At 46.1% G+C, this 18,626-nt stretch overlaps 1 protein-coding gene across 3 annotated transcripts in view; it reads left to right on the top strand.

The window, feature by feature from the left end:
* The window catches only part of LOC146856006 (metabotropic glutamate receptor 8), a 2,429,629-nt gene that overhangs the window by 189,965 nt on the left and 2,221,038 nt on the right, over positions 1 to 18,626 (top strand). The window lies entirely within an intron of this gene.

The raw sequence follows: 18,626 nt of genomic DNA, 5'->3' as shown, positions 1-18,626 counted from the left end.
TAATAGTAGTCCCAGGTAACAGAATTTGTCAGTTTTGCCTATTTGAATAGCTTTTGGATTTTGATTTGAAAGTGCCGAAGACCATGGTATATGACTTGGAAAAATTGTTTTTCAGGCCCAAGCTATCCATGAGTACAATAACATGATCTAACAGGTGTGAAGGCAGTTGGCCATATGCACTATAAGAGCAGTATTCCCCGCGTGTAATAAGGCTGGATGGAACAAATCTGACACCGGCCTTGGAGACATCCTTGCACAGTTCCAGTAAAAAAGTCTCTAACTCATTAATATATAAAATAAAAAGCAAAGGTGCTAATATGCAGCCCAGGCCAACTCCCCTGGACAACTTAAAGTGCGGTGTACACTCCCTATTGGGGCCGAATTTTACTGAGGCCTCGAGCCCCATGTGCAAATAGTGCAGGAAAGGTGCAAATAGTGCAGGAAAGGTACAAGTGCATTATCCACCCCCAGGGACTTCAGCACAGCTCAGAGCTATGGGCTATTGACTGTATCAAAGGCTGTGCTGAGGTCCATGATGGTCAGATGGATGGTACCTTTATTTACTGTGGTGTCCCTGCTAATCAATAAATAGTGCTTCAGATGTTGTTCAATCGTCCCCTGTACTGGTCTAAAGCCATAGCGAATGTCAGATTGGATGTTATGCTCCTCTGCCCATGCTGGAAGCTGATTCAGCAGGACACGGCCTATGATGTTTACTTCTGCATCCACTAAAGAAATGGGCCTATAATAGGCTGGATCGGTTCTACTCCCTTTTTTGAAAATCGGGACAATGACCGATTTTTGCGTGGAACAAGGGATTTGGCTGCGAGCTGCCACATTCAAATGTTGGGTGTTGAACGGGGCCAGATATCCGCATAAAGTGTATAAAGATCTTCGGGAATTCCATCCGGGCCTGAAGCTTTCGCAGACAGAAGAGCCAAAATAGCTTCTCTAACTTCCTCCCAATTAAAAAGAAGCACCTCCCCCCTACAAGGATGAAAACAGGAAGAGGATCAGCTTTCAGCTTTATAGATGGACTCAAATCAATTCAATTCAAAGAATCTTTATTCGAATTATAGCAATTCATAAAAGCACATCTTATAACACATAAGAAAATCTAAGTCCCAAATAAAAAACATATAGATGGACTCAAATGTCAAACCCAAGCTTAGACTGGAGTAGTGAGAACCATATTTGGCTAAGTATCCATATGAAAGAGGGACTGATTCACTATCCTCCAAAAAGCCAAGTTGTCCCAATATATCCTCCCAGGCCTCCCTTTTGAGGGCCTATCTACGCTCATTGCAGGTGGCATAATACAGAGTCCTGGCCTCCCTTACTGCTGGATTTGTAGTTTGGGTGTACCTTCTTCGGAATTGGGGGTTCCTCATATGTAGACAAGAATAAAAGGTCGGGAGGAATGCCAGTAAGAAATAGAAAAATGTCGAGGATGGGACCAGCCAGCTGTGGACTTTCATCCTTAGATTCTCTCTCCATACAACAGGATAAGGTGCCTATAATGATCCCTCATAATTCAGTGTAATGAGTTTTGAAAAGTTACAGGTCAATCAAATATGGTTTTCATAATTCATAAATATTGAGCCATGATATTCATTGCACAAGGGTCTCATGGGCAATTTAATCATGTAATATTTAATCATCTGTGACTGGTTTTTAATATTGCTGATTTGAAATTGTGAAGCTTTTTTAATTACCTTGCACTAATTGCTTTGGCAACATTTATTTCGTAAAACCGAAAATGTGTGTTTTTTTTATGTACTTCAAATGCATCAATCGCCCAGAAAAGATGTTGTTTCGTCACATTCGTTTTTTTTCTGGCTATCCTTTTCTGCTGATTGTGTTTTCTGTGTCTTTCAATTCTAAATTATGTTTTTTCCTGGCTACAAAAACATAGGTGCGGATTTTTACTGCCATATTACAATATTTATGTTGCCAACTTAATTCATATTTACACGAAATCCCCCTTGTGACTCAATGGCATGTTCAGATCTATCACATTGAGAACGCAATCACTGAAAATGTATCTGGCTTTTAGACACCCTTAAATGTGCCAAATTTGAATGAAAAAGTAAACTATACATCTAAGCAGCCCTTTTCACAAACGGAGGGCATTCCCTGTCTTTAAACAGGTTACTTCTGCTTTTACAAAAAATGTAATTTGAGGGTCATAGAAACAGAGCATTGCAATCAGGAAATCATTAGCTTCGGTATGGGGTACCCCATCCGCACATCTGTACAGCCACTAATTGGAGTGCTTACTTTTGATGACGGCTCCACTGAAGTGTGTTTTGCAATCAATACAAAAGAATCAGCCAGGGCCTTGCCGCTGACTGTGTCCTGCAATTTCTCTGCATGTCTCAGTAGTTTTATCAATACCCATGTGTACAGTTTCCCACGGTCCACTGCATTAATGCTTCAAGTGGCTGGAATCCGCCTGTGGAACTGCAGTATGCAGCTTACAAATGCAAACTATGATAGCCCTCAGGACTATATTTGCACATTCCCCTGTAGGGCGAGTGCCCTCCCTGTACTGCCTCACCTAAGCATGCCAAAATACCTCATACTAACTTCCCACGTTTGCTTTACTTGTTTATAATACTCCTTCCGTCGGTTAAATAAATGCTTAACTCCTCCTTGTCTTTTATTGTTCTACCAAGAGGGGAGAACTGCCTGGACCAGAGGAGAAGGAGAACCTAGGGAGAGAGGGATAGGGTAGTGGGTCGAGGCATAATTAGCCCAGTGATCAGTTCACTAAACTGTGGAAAAATTAAACGTAATTATGCAAAATGTGAAACCATCTTTAGCTGCTATATTTCAGCATGAAATGCATCCTCCTGTCAGTTTTTAACATGAATAACAAAAATAGTGCAAAAAAGATGGACACGTTCAGTTGTTCCTGTGTGTTTGCTGCAACGTTTTACCGTGAATTGCGCGCTTGTGGTAAAATTGTACCGCAAATGAAGCAACGTGGCGTAGTGGCTTATTACAGGAAATTCGCGTAACAAGCGGAATGCAAAATCCCCCCAATCATGTGAATTATACAGTGTAATTAAAATTTCACCAAGACCTACTCATTATTACTTGTGTAGTAATTAGTTTTGAGTGTAAAAAGGTTCTTTCTTTTTATAAGTAAAGCACTGGGTTGGACAAACAGCTTTAGTGCTGGAGGGTGAATGTGAAGTTCATGAGAAGCCTGTGACTGCTCGTCATCTTTAGGACTGAGACTCAAGTGCTGACGGGGTTTTACTTGGCCTAGTTTGCACAACCATCACATGATGGACCACGAGACATCAGAGGCAATCACCCCAACCACCACAGTTGAAGCCCTGTAGCTCCTGCTTGCCCTGAGGTCTCCCAAACTGGGTCTAACAGCTTGAACTTAATTTTTCTAACGTTTACTGCTAATAAATGTGAGAGATAGTGGCCATGGGTCAGGTTATTACATGAGCACATGGTTCCAGGATGCTCCTGGGCTCAACCTGTTCAAAGAGTGGCAGACAATGTTTTGGGACTCTGCTTCTCATTAAAATACGAGTTCCTCCTGCACGTGAAAGTGGGAGGTCGTGTTTATATGTTGGCGATCTTCTCCTGAATGTTGCATGTGTCTGAAGGCTCCAACATCTAACACTGTGGGGGTGGGGGGGGGGGCAGGACCCCACATATTTAGGCATGCAGAATTCCCCTGTGCAAATACTTACAGTAAGGGACGGGAAGTTCAATCACTATCTTCTGTATTAAAATCGAATAATTCTGCCTTTTCTGTCATACAATTCGCCCAGGAAGTAAATAAACAGGTACAAGTGCCCAACGTACATCATGGAAGTTTATCAATTTGGCTCCCTATTCTGCTAGTTCATATGCAGGACTAAGGCTGTGTGATGTTTTTTTCATTCTGCAGTATGCGTAAGCAAATCACGGCATGATTCCACAAAATGTCTTTGATTCTCTTCTGCCCGCCACAGATGGAAAGAAGAAATCGAAAGGCAGCAGGTAATCTCACCATGGATTGCAATTTACCAATTCATGGTCAGTTCCTGTGCATTTCTTTGGACCTTGCTTTCCTAGGGAGATCCTAATGAAGTGTACAAAACTCCACTTTCTTTCTTTCTGTGGTTTGCCTGGGGGGTGGATTTGTGTTGTTTTGTAGTTCAGTTTTGCTCCGCAAGCGGATTAAAAAGCAGGCAGATTTAGAATTTTTCTAAATTCACATTTTTTCTACCACCACTGTACACGATACCATTATCAGACCTGCATACACACACAACGCCATCATGTGTCATATGATAGTAGTTCCCTTTCTTTACACAGTCACCGACAAAGATGGAGGAACACAATGTAAGTTGTAAACTGCCACATAGCGTGAGTTTTCAGCTATTGATTGGAAGATCTGAACAGCCGATGTCCATTACTGGCTTTTACATCACCCTACAACAGTGGCAGCAGACTGAGAAGTTTCTGTTTTCTTTTTTTACTTTTTGGAGGGGGATAGAGGAGAGTGTAAGAGCCTTTTAGGCAGTGCTTGGCACAAAGTCTGCCCCCTCCAAGGCCATACCCCCCTCATCACCACGGTGATATTTTTTAAAAGTTGTCACATCTGCATTATAGATTTAACTCCACTAGCCTAGTTGTCTATCTTGTCCCAACACAGAGTGCAAGTGCTAAGTGTCATTTGGCTCATAATGGTGCTGAACAACAAGAGTCATCTTAAGAGATTTTGCACAGAGTTCTAATTATTCGTAAGGTCACTTGCGCTTCAGAGTGTGATCTTTTTGCCATTTTGCAGGTAGAAGTAAAATAGTACTGTAAGCAATTGGGTTGTTGGTTGACTGGGGTGTGAGCCCTTGTCAGGCAGCAACCACAATCCTTGTCAGGGTGAGGTAAAAGCCAACCTTAAATTAACCTGTGCTCAACCCTCTGGTAGATTGGCACAGAGCAGTAAGGCTTAACTTAGGGGCAATGTGTAAAGTATTTGGGCAACACTTCAAACAGTATTAAAGTGAAAAAACACCACTCAAAATAGATCCCATACCAAGTTAGAAAAACAGAGTTATTTTTAGTAAATAAAAGAAGACCAAAACGACAAAAATCCAAGCAGTAGCTTTGGAGATATGCAATTTTATAGATTTTATTGAAAATAGTGCCAAAAAGCACAAAGGGTCAACTGTGGATATCTTGTCGCACCGGATTATGACATCGTCACAAGTTCAGGTCGACTGGGATGGAGCGCAGGCCAGCTACATGTACCTCTGGTTAGGCCCATTGAACAAAGTAGAGTTGGTGTCTGCGGTCTAGGATTTATAGCCTGTTGTGTCTATGAATTGGTTAGAAGCTTCTAGAGGCACAGGTGCCTTGCCTACCATGCCTTGGCACCAGATTAACTACAGGGGATATGCAAGCCTTTGTGTGGAGGCAGAACACAGCATATTCAAGTGTAAGTAGGGCTGTGCCTAGCTCCTCCCTCCTATCCTACCAGTGATGGCCCATCCAGGCACACCCAAGCTCCCTAATGTGTGTGGCTGACTAGGAGGAATGCACAAGGCTCAACTATCAACTACGCCCAGTCATGTAACCCAGAGACAGACTGCAGGCACCAAATGGCTTAGGAAGGAAAATGCCAATGTTCTAAAAGTTGGATTTTCAAAATTGTATCCTACTTCACCATAAATCAGGATGATTTTTCATTAACATTCAAAAGACACCAAATATGAACTGCTTACCTGCTCCCATTTGGAAATCACAGTTTATTAGGTGGAATAAAGTGACTCCAATCTTATACTATAGGAAAGGTAGACTTTGCAACATTGAAACCTTAATTTAAGGGGTTTTCACTACCAAGACATGTAAAACTTAAAAGTACATGCCGAACTTAAATACACTGCATCCTGCCCTCTGGACTGTCCAGGGCCTGCCGTAGAGGTGACTGATATGTATTAAAAAGGAAGGTTTGGCCTGGCCAAAGGGTTATTTTGTCAGGTAAAAATGGCAGTTTAAAACTGACAATACAGGCTACAATGGCAGCTCTGAGACATGTTTAAAGTGCTACTTAAGTGGGTGGCACACTCAGTGCTGCAGACCCACTAGTAGTATTTAATTTACAGGCCCTGGGCACAGATAGTGACACTTTACTAGGGACTTGAAAGTATATTAAATATGGCAATTGGGTATAAGCCAATTCAACCATGTTTTAAGGAGAGATCACAAGCACTTTAGTACTGGTTAGCTGTAGTGAGACGCGTGGAGTTCTAAGGACAGCAAAAAAAAGAAAGTCAGCAAAACAGGACGTTTGAAGGCAAACAGTTAGGGGGAAAACCACGCCAAAGATGCCAGGTCTGAAAAGTACCTTTTCTTGAAACTAAGCAAAGTGTGTGAAATATGTCCTTGATTGTTTACAAGATCTTTTCTTCCTACAACAATTCTACACAAACTGGCAGTAGCAAGAGAACGTTTTGTTCGAGCAAATCAACGGTTTACTGCCCAGGATCCATTGCTATCCCGGCAGCCCTGTCGTCACAGTAGAGAGAATCTCCCTATACTGCTTAATTGTATTTAGTATTCCAGAGAATGGACGAAAGATAAAAGATACACTTTCTAACCCCAATTGCCTCACCCTGTCCTTTTCTTGGGGAAGCTGGTGATAACCATTGCAAGAATGTTCAGCCTGAGGAAAAAAAGTAATTTTTCACAGAGATGGAGAACGTGTTATCTGATTTGGCCATTTGACTTGCCTCATGAAGGAGAAATATGCACTGTGTTTAGGCTCCCGGGTGCCTTCGGTCTCCCTAATGCTGTGCTGCCATCTTGCATAGCCCGTGTCACCTGACACTCACTTCATGGCATTCATAGATGGGCACATAAGCTCCACCTTTAACTGCCCATTACCAATGTGTCATTTTCGTACTGCATGTTGGACATATTCACTAACATTTCACATAACTCAGTGTAGCAAGTGAAGTTACTGTGCTGCGTTGTGTGAAAGAGATAGAGTTGAACTGCACCATATTTTCAAAGATATGGCACGGTGCTGCCCAGGCCCTTTGCTGTACAAAAGAGGGTGGTGATGGACGAAGCATCAGAACCAATCAAACACTCACACCCAGTCAACAGATCTGGGTTTGATCCATCACCGTTCTTTAGCCCACTCTGCCACCCCAGTTCAGACATGGCCATATGCAAATCAGTCTGACCCTGTGCCTCATAGGAACAGTCCAGCCCGAACTGCCAAGCCATGCCTTCCCTGGACCGGAAACAAGCTTCCTAGGACTGGTTGCTGGCACACTTGTGGCTGTCTTGCTCCAAAGCAGGCACCCTTGCATCATGTTGGAAGGGTGCCATCATTATGGTCAAGATAGTTTTTATGCATGATGGGGCACCTTCCTGCACAAAATCTTTCCTTTGAGGCTATTTTCTTTTTGTAGGTGTGCTGCAGAATGCAGCACCCTTGGAAAGAGAATACAACGAGGAGAAATAAGAATATTTCTCTTCGCTATGCCAGCCTCAAGTGATCACATAATTTTGGTGCAACCCCCTATATTCACAGATCATTGTAAAGATGGGTTTGTGTAAGAATGCCAGTGACAGCATCGCCCCACTGCCTGCAGCACTTTAAAAAAGGAAAAATAAAATGATGATACCATGGTGTTATTATTATTTTATTTTTCCGTGCCCAGGCAGCTTGGTGGGCGGGGCGGCTCTGCTGAAAGAGCAGGTGAGGAGTGGTTTGCCTACTCCAAGTGAGCATGAATGTTTAGCCGGCCCTTGTGGGCTGGCCAAACACTCATTTGCACTTTGCCTGTTCTCCATAAAGGCTGCGTTACAGCCCGGTTGGAGAACATGCCCCAGGCACCCATTCCCTGGCTGAGCGCCAAAAAACAGTGCTCAGGCCAATCACACGGCTGCATTGCAGCGTTGTGAATGGTCGAGAGAGCCTGGATGGGTGCCACCTGATCCTGCCTCCTGTCAAGCTGAAGGAAGGAAGAGAGGACGCAGAGGACCGAGGAGAGCCGGCCGGCAGTTAAGTGTTTATCTTTTATATTTTTTAACCCCCTGCCCCACTAATGCCATCGGGAAGCAGCCGCCTCTGCACAATGAATAGGTGGATGCATGGGAACCTCCTAGCACCACCCATGTACAGCTTACCTGGTGCAAGCAATGCATTATGCATGACTTTTTTATACAAAGCTATGCTACGCCACATAAATCGGGATTTGTGTGCCTTTGTAAATCGCAGAAATCTCATCCTTCGAAGCACATCTACAACGGACGCGCAGACAGGCCCCCTGCAACACTGTAAAATCACATAAATACTCAGTAAAAGAGGTTTCAGGATTGAATCAGAAGTAGGTTTATTCCAAGAGTAAAGGTCCCATCCATCCAGCAGGCTGTGTCAGGTGAACTGCCCAACACTAATCCAACAGTCAGAGCATGGAGTTCCATCACCATGGAGCTACTCAAAGAGATACAGTGTACGACATGCTTATAAAAGAACAAAGGCACATTTAAATAAAATTTAACATCAGTAGCGGCTTGTGGAGGGAGTTCGGTGGGGCAGTGAGGCGGGGGAGGGGCAGGGTGGGGAAATGTAAACACCGGAATATGGATGAACGGAGGTAAGTACACATTTAAATAAATAAAACGAATTTCGTTGCGCGGGCTGCATCGCAAAATGCGATGCAGCGCGCAAAGGAATTTGTTTTATTAATTTAAATGTGTACTTACCTCCGTTCATCCATATTCTGGTGTTTACATTTCCCCACCCTGCCCCTCCCCCGCCCCGCCTCACTGCCCCACCAAACTCCCTCCACGAGCCGCTACTGTTTAACATACAATTAAGCAAATACTACAAACACCTTTGCAGGAACGAACAAGCCATCAATATTTCATCGCAATTTTCAAGTTTCATAACACGAGCCCTGCTCCCAGTTCATGTTTTGCAGCGCTTTGCTTTTTGGCATCCCCGTGTCCCAGTGGCTGAAATGCATCCGTTTTGGGGGTTGACATCATTTATTTTGAGCTCCCCGTCCTGTCTCCCGGGTTTACTACGGGCTTGGACATTCTGTCTTCTGAACAGCTGCCTCCTCGTGAAGGCGCGCAGGCTGTTCTGCGAGCATTCCCAAACTGCCTCGGGGTCTGCCGTATGTTAGGGCTCCAGATGTCGCGCCACGTTCTTTCGGTCAAGAGCTCCGCTTCACAAACCATTAACAGAGCTGAGTTGGTTTATGAATTACTTCCAAAGCAAAGACGGGCGCTTAAAAAGTGCAGTATGGTTTTATACACGAAGTTTTACGGCAGTGATATTGTTCACGTCTTGGCATCTGGTGGGACAGGCACTAGACGTCAGAAGAGTATTTCCATAGTGCATGATGAAGCGTCCACTGGGTATATAAGGCAGCCGATACTTTCGAATCTTGCTCTCTGTCCCCTACAAAGGCTTCCTGCCTTTGCCGGCCCCCCTTGCTGCATTATAATACCTAAAGCCTTGAAAATTTTAAATTACGTCGGCGCAATTTGCATAATCTCTGGCATTTCACATTACAAGGTGTATGCTGAATTTCTGAAAAATTATGCCATTACGCCGCATGGAATAACTGAGGTTCACGTGGTGAAAAATCCAATCGCGGCACCAGACTCGCGAGAGGCTCATGTTCGTGGCACTTGTGTTTTGATCTATTTTTTAGGGAAGCAGGGATGCACTTTGTGCCCAAAAAATCCCCACAAAATGCCAATTTTGTATTTAGTGTAATATTGTGTACATTTTTCCCAAAATTCACTTGAAATTCAAAAAGAATTTACATAAATGTCACCCCCTCACCCCAAATAGTTGTTTGTTTTGATGCCATGCTTCAAGTGGGATGCACCATTTTTAGCACTAGTGCTTTTTTTCCATCCCATGTTGCTCTGACCCCTTCCTCTGATGGTGCTTTAATGCCCCCATTCCTTAATTTCAGTTCTCATGTTCATGTTCACCCTTAATGCAGTTACACAAGCAGAAGTAATGTTGGCTCTTTATTTGAAAACAAAAGTCAATACTTTGCCTGCCCCTCTGTTGGGCTGGCCTAGGGCAATCACGCTGTGTCTGAAGGGCTGATCTGACAGGTCACTGCGTGGACCATTTTTGGGCTGTTTGCGGCCAGTGTTTTTTAGCTGCTGGGCCAGTTTTTTTTACTGTTTATTTCTCTGATATTAAAAAAAAACATTGCCTGCAGCAAACACAAATCTATGCAGCAGCAGTCTTGAATAACTTTCAAAATGCTTTTACGGTGCGTTTTAAGTTCAAGCCTGTTCCAGTTTGTAAACATGGGCTACTTTTTTATCTATCGAATTCCAGTGGCGGCTGGTGACATTTGAAAGTGGTGAGGCGTAACATTGTCGTACTGCACTGCGGCGAGCGAGCGTAGCGAGCGAGCTCGAACAACCTATGGGGGGTTTGGGGGGCTTACACCCCCCAAGAAAATTTTGAAAAAAGAGTGGACAAACGGTGCATTTTTAAGCAAATTTGAGGAAGCATGAAGGTTAATAAAGCAATTAGTGCTGGGGCTAATAAACAGATCGGTCACTGCACCTCCCCTCCCCTCACTTCACACAGCTTTGCTCTTGTACCTTCACCCAGCTCCACAGAGACCCATGCTCACTATATGTGTACACACACCTTTCTACTGGGGATCGCAAAGTAGACAGACAAATGCACAACTAACAAGCAGACACATCTCAGTCTTGAAACTGTAAAGCAGAGACACCCAAACGGATCTTATAATAGGAATTATAATGCAGAAATAGTCAGACACTAAGCCCCCTCCCCCTTCCATCTCAAAGGTTCAAGCTTGTACCTCTGAAACACCACACTGCTTTCTAAAAGCCGGGAAGTAGTTAGGGGTATGAGGCATTAAAATGTTTAAATAAATACAACCATTACTTTTCCATTAACATATTGCACGTTTTATAAAATGGTGCACTGTTAAACAGTCAATAAAGGTATAACCCCTTAAGTCTGCCTATTTCCTGCCCATTCTCTGCCACAGGGTTATACCAAATCACTCCACAAACACTGGCAAATATGAAACATTATGCGATGCGATTGTATCAGGATCACACCTTGCATCAATGGGGACTGAGATGGTGTTGATGTACAAAGAGGAGAAAAGGGAAAGCAAAGCACTGTGTCCCTTACTCCCATATGCTACGTGAGCCTCCGTGCTTCTGCTGTGACACAAGCACTGCAATTTTGGAGCAGCTGCAATGCCCACAGATGACTGCTTCTATCTTTTCTCTGTATACTCCCCCGTCCCTTCGATCAGAGGCATGGGCTCAGGGGTTTATATCCTTTTACCTCATGCACTTTTGGAAGACAGATTATGCTGTCGTGTTTTTGGGACATCGCTCAAGGAGCCTTATTAGCATGGTTCGTGCGCACAGGTCTCTGTGGTGGGGAAGAGACGTCCATGTGACACAAAGCACAACACTCCTACCAGGAGGAGAGGTCTCGGCGCCGCTGCCCCATGAACACATTCAGGGCTGTATGGAGACGCCAGGTGCTCCTGCCAGAGGAAGGCGAGAGTGCTAACCGGTGCTGCATGTCTCACACATTAATAACTCATAGAAGCAAGGCGTGTCATGTAACTCTAGTCTGCACCGGAATTCATGCTTTACATGCATGCAGACCTTTCACCTAGTGGCACAGATACAAGCATGCTATGGTGGTGTTTTCACATATGGATTTTCGTAAATATCCCATAAAACACTGGATTTTAAAATAAAAACTAATGTGAGGCCTACTTACAAATGAGGGGCATTTCAACATGACACTGAAATCGTTTACACTCAGGGGGAAAGTCTGACACAATGGGCAGGTTTACAACAAAAGACTAACACTGGGTTCTTAAACAGTTGTGGTACAGTGCTGCTAATGCCGTTGAAATAGCACAACTGATGATACCAATTCGCTCAATGACGGAAGAACAGCGTGTGTGAGTACAGGGAACAAAACTGGGAGCAGAAACAGCAACAACGCCTTCAACTTGGTTAAAGGGATTTTTGTCTGAACCTGGTCCAACAGTCACGCTCCAGGGAGCATGCAAGAAGAAATAAAGTGCTATATGGCTATGCTACCAGGTTCAGCAACCTGCTGCCAGTAAAGCAACCCAATAAAAGTCCTGCTAACTAACCCTGCACCTCACCACAGCAAGAGCCCGGCCACCAGAGGCAGTGACCACTGTGCGAGATGCTCTCCGAGCCAGCACCCCAGAGAGAGGCATGAAAGCCCTGATACAGAGACTAACAGTCCGTTGTGTGGCCCACGACCAAAGCTATCAGTCAACAAGTGACAAGATACCGGGTAAAGCACCCCAACAATTCGCCTGCTCCTATGTCAACAGCAAAAGGCCTTAAAGCCATTGTGACCACTGCTACTGGGATTAGCCACAGAGGAGCAAACCCTGCTATCAAACCATCAGCAAGGGATAGCTGTAAAAAGGAACCAAGCGCTCAGAGCCAGGATTAGAAGCACAGGAGTCTGGATTAAATTACCAGCAAACTATAGGGAATCCTGTTACCGTGACCAGCAGCTCCCAGGACGCAGGAAGCTCTGCTACCGGAACCGACTGCCTATATAAACAAACACCAGGTTACAGTGGCAAACTGTGCTCTACTTACACTAAACGTGTTAAATCAATCTCACATATGTTGCTGGCAGCTGTCTTTAGAACCGACAGGTTACATGCACAGCACCCCATGCAGCCTGCGCACGAACCCACGCAGCTACTGTTTCACGATCCCAACCCGTAAAGTGCAGTAAAAGACACAGAAGCGCGAACACAGTCACACTCACACATGTCTCTCCTGTTAAGATTGTGCCCTGGGTGACCCCCGCAAGATGCAGACAGCCCTCAGCAGCTAGTGCACGAATCCACCGAGCTATTTTTCAAAGCTGTACCTTGTCCTGTACACAGAGAGACGATGGTATCGGGCACACCGACCCCCGGCTCTCTTCCACAGGTTCAAACTCCTGCCCTGCAGGATGCGGACACAGTTCTCCACAGTTGGCACATGAGCCCACTCTGCTGTCTGTCATACAAGCACAGCACACAGACCTATAATAACTGCAGGTTACACATGGGTCCCTCCAGCAGGCACACTAACCGGCCCTGCTACTTACCAGGCTCGCCCACCCCCAACTAAAGACACGGATCTTTACACTCTCTGCAGACCTATCTTAAACCGGGTCGAACACGTACCCTGCACTGCACGTGCGTGCACGCACACACACCTCTGCAGCTGGAGCAAGAACCCCCTGAGCTGCTTGTCGTCCACATACCTTGCCCAGCACTGCAGTTTGCCCCTCCGGTAGAGTTTTCCGCTGCCCGGGTCCCGTCCCGGACATAGTCCATGGGGGGCATGGGTGGGCTCCTCACTGCAGGCCCACAGGGGGCCCCCAGCCCTAGGCAGACCCCGTGTACAGACTCAGCATGGCAGGCCCTGTCAGCACCTCGCACTGCTGGTTAGCAAGAGAGCTGTACTATCGGAGGAGGGTGAGGGGGGGGTTGGGGGCCAGGAACGTTTAAAAATAAATTATACCCGTTGTCCCCGCTGCTCTTTGCTCTCGCCCTGGAACCGCTCGCTGCCTGGCTCCGTTGGGAGCCCTCGATTAGAGGGCTCCGGTGGGCCCCGGGCTTCGAGGATCGGGTTTCATTGTACGCGGATGATATTCTCTTGTATCTCACCTCACCGCGGAAGTCGCTCAATGTTCTCTTTGATGTCCTTACTTCCTTCGGGAAAAACTCGGGTCTGATAATCAACTGGTCCAAATCTTGTGTGTATCCTATCTCTGGTGGTCTTCCTCTCTTGCCGCCTCGGCTTCCGCTCCAAATATCTCAGTCTGGCTTTAAATACCTGGGGGTGTACGTTTCGTTGGATCCGGCGGTCCGCTATGAGCAGAATCTCCTGTCTCCACTCCAGCGTTTGAGGGCAGATACGGCTCGGTGGTGTAAGCTGGCCTTGTCTCCGCTTGGTCGCGCGGCGCTGTTTAAAATGATGTCCCTTCCCAGATTCCTTTATGCACTCCAGAACTCCTTTGATGTCATTCCTGCGGCCTACTTTAGGGAGGTGGAGAGTTTGCAGAGGAGACTGGTTTGGGACGGGCGATCGCGTATCGCTTTGGCCAAGCTGACTCTTTCCTGGTATGACGGGGGCATCGCGCTTCCTGATATTAGACGGTACTATTGGGCCTCCCAGCTGTCTGCCATTAATCATGCTACGTACGCTCCTGGTTCGAACCCGGCATATGAGATGGATAAATTCCTGCTCCCCGGCGGTAACTATAACAGAGCGCTTTACTCGCGGTCTGCTGGTAGGGCCCTTACGGGCCCTACCAGGATTGCGGTCCGTGTATGGAAGGCGGCTAACGTAGCGATGGGCTGGAGTGAGCGTTTAACGTGCGCCACTCCTCTCTTCGACTCAGACCGCTTGGGAAGCCTCTGGACAACGAAAGGCTTCGAGCGCTGGGATACGATCGGCATCAGCAGAGTGGGGGACCTGTGGGTTAAAGGTGCGGTTAAATCCTTCGCGGTGCTTCAGCGCGAGTATGAGCTTAGTGACAGAGAGTTCTTCCGTTATGCACAGGTTCGGCACGCCCTGCTTTCGGTCTTTGGGGAGGGGACCACGGTCCCTTCTTCTTCGCCTCTCGAGGACCGCATACTCGATGGTCACGTCCCCGACAGTACTATCTCCCTGATTTACAAAAAACTGATAAACAATCGGGCCGACCTCTTGGTGCGTCTTCGGGAGGCATGGACGGGAGATGGGGTGGAGCTGGACGATGAGGACTGGCAGACTGCACTGTCATCCCCTAAGGAGGTGGCCATCCCGGCCCGTCTCCGCCTGGTCCAGCTTAAGATTCTCCATCGTGTATATGTGACGGGCCCCCGCCTGGTCTCGATGGGGTTTTCAGACGAAGGACTCTGTAAGCGTGGCTGCGGGCTCAGTGCTACCTTTCTCCATATCCTATGGGAATGCCGCGAGGTGGCGGAATACTGGCGCCGGGTGCATGATATTATGAGACGAGTCACCGGGGTCGCTCTGCTGCCGGAGGTGCGTCGTTGTGTGCTGAATGTATGGGAGCCCAATGACTGCAATGCGGCTCAGGCTCGGTGGGCGGCCTTGGGGAACATGATTGCAAAGAGAGATATTGCACAGCTTTGGGGTTCCCAGCGGCCTCCCACCGTGTCCGTCTGGAAGGAGAACATGGACTGGTGCATGTTCAGGGAGAAAACGGTGTATGTGGCTCGTGGTAAACCGGGGGCTTGGGGTAGAATTTGGGGGCAGTGGAACGCGTATCGTGGGTCTATCTGTGCTCCCCCTTTGGTGGATACGTCCGGGGTTGCCTCGTCCCCCTGATCCTTGAGGGTTCCTTGTGTATCTCGTACTTTGGAGTACAGATTTGGTTCTCTCGTGGCCCCCCCCTCCCTCCCAGGTCTTCTTTTATTGACCGCCCTCGGGTGGTTGGGTGTTGACTCCCCTGGCTGGTGTTCGCCGCCCTTCATAAGTCGTTTCGCCTTGTTTGTTGTATTTTTGTATTTTTCTTTTTTGTTGTTATTTATATTAAAAGTGTGTATTCTGATTTCCCTTATGTGCAGTCTGATCTACTGTGATAGTGCGGAGCCCCTGTGGGCCAGTCATTGTCTTCTGATATGCTGGAACACTTCGACTACTAGCGGCCGGCCCTGGTGGTTGTAGGCCCGTGTTTGTAACCCTTTTTATGCACAATAAAATCTTTAAAAAAAAAAAAAAAAATTATAAGAAAAGAAACTTACCGGTCTGCTTGACTGCTCCTCCTAGGCCGGGGTCCCGCGCGCGCTCTTCAAAGAACAGGAACAGCCACGACATCACTGCCAACGAGGAGGTCGCCGGGGGTGGGGGAGGTGGGGGGGGGTCCCGTTGGCGCCTCTTCTAATGATTGAACAGCACTGGTTGGCAACCCCTCTAAGCCAATACTGACGCTGCTCCAGCAGCGCCAGCATTGGCTTAGAGCAGGGTGACTCACGGCCCGCCTGCCCATTAGGAGACCGAGGTTTGAGCCTTTGCTCAACCCTCGCTCTCCTAAGGGGCATGCGCCAGCCACAGCAGACAGTAGTGCGCATGACTGGGCACGGAGCGAAAATTCGCCTCCTTCACCCAGCATGCGCACTGCTGCCTGCTGTGCACTCTGCGCCACCCCTGGTCTGCTGCATGTCAGTCACTCAGCAGCATGACGTCGGACCGCCCTCCCACTTCAGAATCTGAAGGGGGTGGGCAGTCCGAGTTCATGCTGACTGTGACTGACATGATTGCGACGCCGAGGGAGCTGCCGGTGCGTGCGGCTTGTGGGGCAACACCCAGCGCCCTTAATAGACGCACCGCCACTGTCGAATTCATTAATAGGGGCCACTTTTATTTCGGTGCTCCAGCCTATTTTCTGTCCCAATCCGACCCTGGCCACCTCTGATGCGTCTTTCTTGACTACTTTTCACAGACATTATATCGCTTCCGGCGTCAGCATGTGCATACTGCTAGGTAGAGCATCAGACTCAAAGTGCCACCTCCTATGGATGCAAAAGTATTGCAAAAGGGCCCAAAAATCTCCATCCACACGTATGAAATGAGTGCTTCCTTTGTGGCAATATTTTTGTAAATCATAATTAGGACATAATATTTGTGTCCAATAATATTTAGGCCACAGGATTCTGGTACCACACCAACCCTACCTACCTTCTCTACTGATCAGTTCTGATTTGTACCCGTACCCCTCAGGCTTCCCCTTTGTTTAGGTTGCAGACAGCTCGACAACCCTCGCTCTCATCCCTCACCTGGGACACTGGGCCTGTTTTTGAGTTCAAAATACTTTATTTCGGTCAAATACCATTATAAGCAGTAAAAAAAAAAAAAAAATTGCTCTGCTCGTTTACCAATTCTCAGCAACAGACAAGAGCATTAATCATAAGATGTCTATCATAAGTCATGATCACATTTTGCAACAATATGCAAGAAAAGAAAAAAGACAAAATACATTCATATCTAAAAATATTGTTGCAATAAAAATGAAGCGACACATTATTGTGAATACAATTTTTGTTTAATAAAAACATCCACGTTCTGTAAAATTTGCATCAATATAGGGTCAACCCACATATTTAGTCACTCAAAGTGCAAAAGTGCGATTTGATAATAGTACAAACACACAAACAACCCTGCTTAACAAGGTTGTGATTAACTTTTAGTATAGTAATTGGATGTTTACTAAGCTTGAGGGTGGAAGCTACCCGTTGCTTTGCGAACCCAGCTGGGATAGAGCAACCAATGTTCTGTCAAATTTGTGACGGTATTGACTCGGCCTTCGTAATTGGTCACTGAAAGTGCAAAAGTGCATATTTAGATGATATTAGCAGACAAGCTACCCAATGTAGCAAAGTAGTCATGTGTGTTAGTCATAATTAAAGGTTATTTTCTGTACTCGATAGTGACATCTACTGCTTGGTTTAAAATCCTGGCACGGATAGACCAGATTGATTCAAGAAATTGGAAAAAACAATGCTTGGACCAATGTCTGACCTACAGACACGCAAAGCTTGTTTGTGTTGGCATATTCCCAGAGATCTGCACAAAGACACAATCCAGCGGCTCCGTTGTCTTTCATATGTTGGGCAGAAAAAGAGTAAATGGTCGTCTGTTTCATCAACTACCCCTTATGCCGGGCAGAGAGCATTGTCCTCTAGTAAATGGTGTGTCAATCTCAGCAAGAACAGTTTCAAACTTTGGCTCACACTTTTGGTTTAAATAATGCTCAGCCGCACTACCGTGGCTCCTTAATAGGAATATTTTTGTTCATTTGTGATCCCAAAATACATTTTGTACCTCTTTGACAGAGGAATTGTTAATAGACTCAGGACAATTGCCAGAAATCAGGAAATCCCAATAAACAAAGGGTCTGTTTGACATTCTTTAACCATGGCAGTGCAGCAACACTCCTGGGCATAATAAGAATATCCATTAGCCCATTCCTAAAATGTACCAACTCAGGAATCAACCGTAGTCTTAGCCAGTATAAAACAGGTTTCAATCCCACCAGGGCAGTTATCAGTTGGATGTCCAAGTCCAATTTATAAAGACCAGGGGTGTGCTTTGAAGGAGTTTTAATGCTGCCCTCAGAAACTTATTTTCAGCCACCCCCAGAGTCTTTATGTCACTGTGGCCTCATAGTTCAGAACTGTAGATAGCTGCTGCCACGGCTTGAGCTCTCCAAATTTCCAGTAGTGGAGAAATTGGATGAAAAGTATTATTTCTTGCAAAGCTCAGCATGGCTACTGTTCTATGGTTAAGGAGAAGCTCACTCGTATTATCCTGAATAATCCATGACCTGGGACTTGTCAGTCAAATACCCAGGTAGTCGAAATCTACTACCTGATCCAGGTTTGCTCTCCCCAACCTCACCATTCCATGAAATTGACTCTGGGGATATAGTGACATGAATTTTGCTTTTTTGGCATTTATAGCTAACTCGTGGTTAGTGCAAAATTAGCTGAATCTATTGAGCAGAGTTTCTCCAAACCCTTTGGAGTTTTCGACACCGAGAGGGTATCATC

The sequence above is a fragment of the Triturus cristatus genome, chromosome 4_1 (genome assembly GCF_964204655.1).
Source record: "Triturus cristatus chromosome 4_1, aTriCri1.1, whole genome shotgun sequence".
NCBI lineage: Eukaryota > Metazoa > Chordata > Amphibia > Caudata > Salamandridae > Triturus > Triturus cristatus.
Note: the sequence above shows the minus strand (reverse complement) of the source record. Positions and strands in the feature narration are given on the sequence as shown.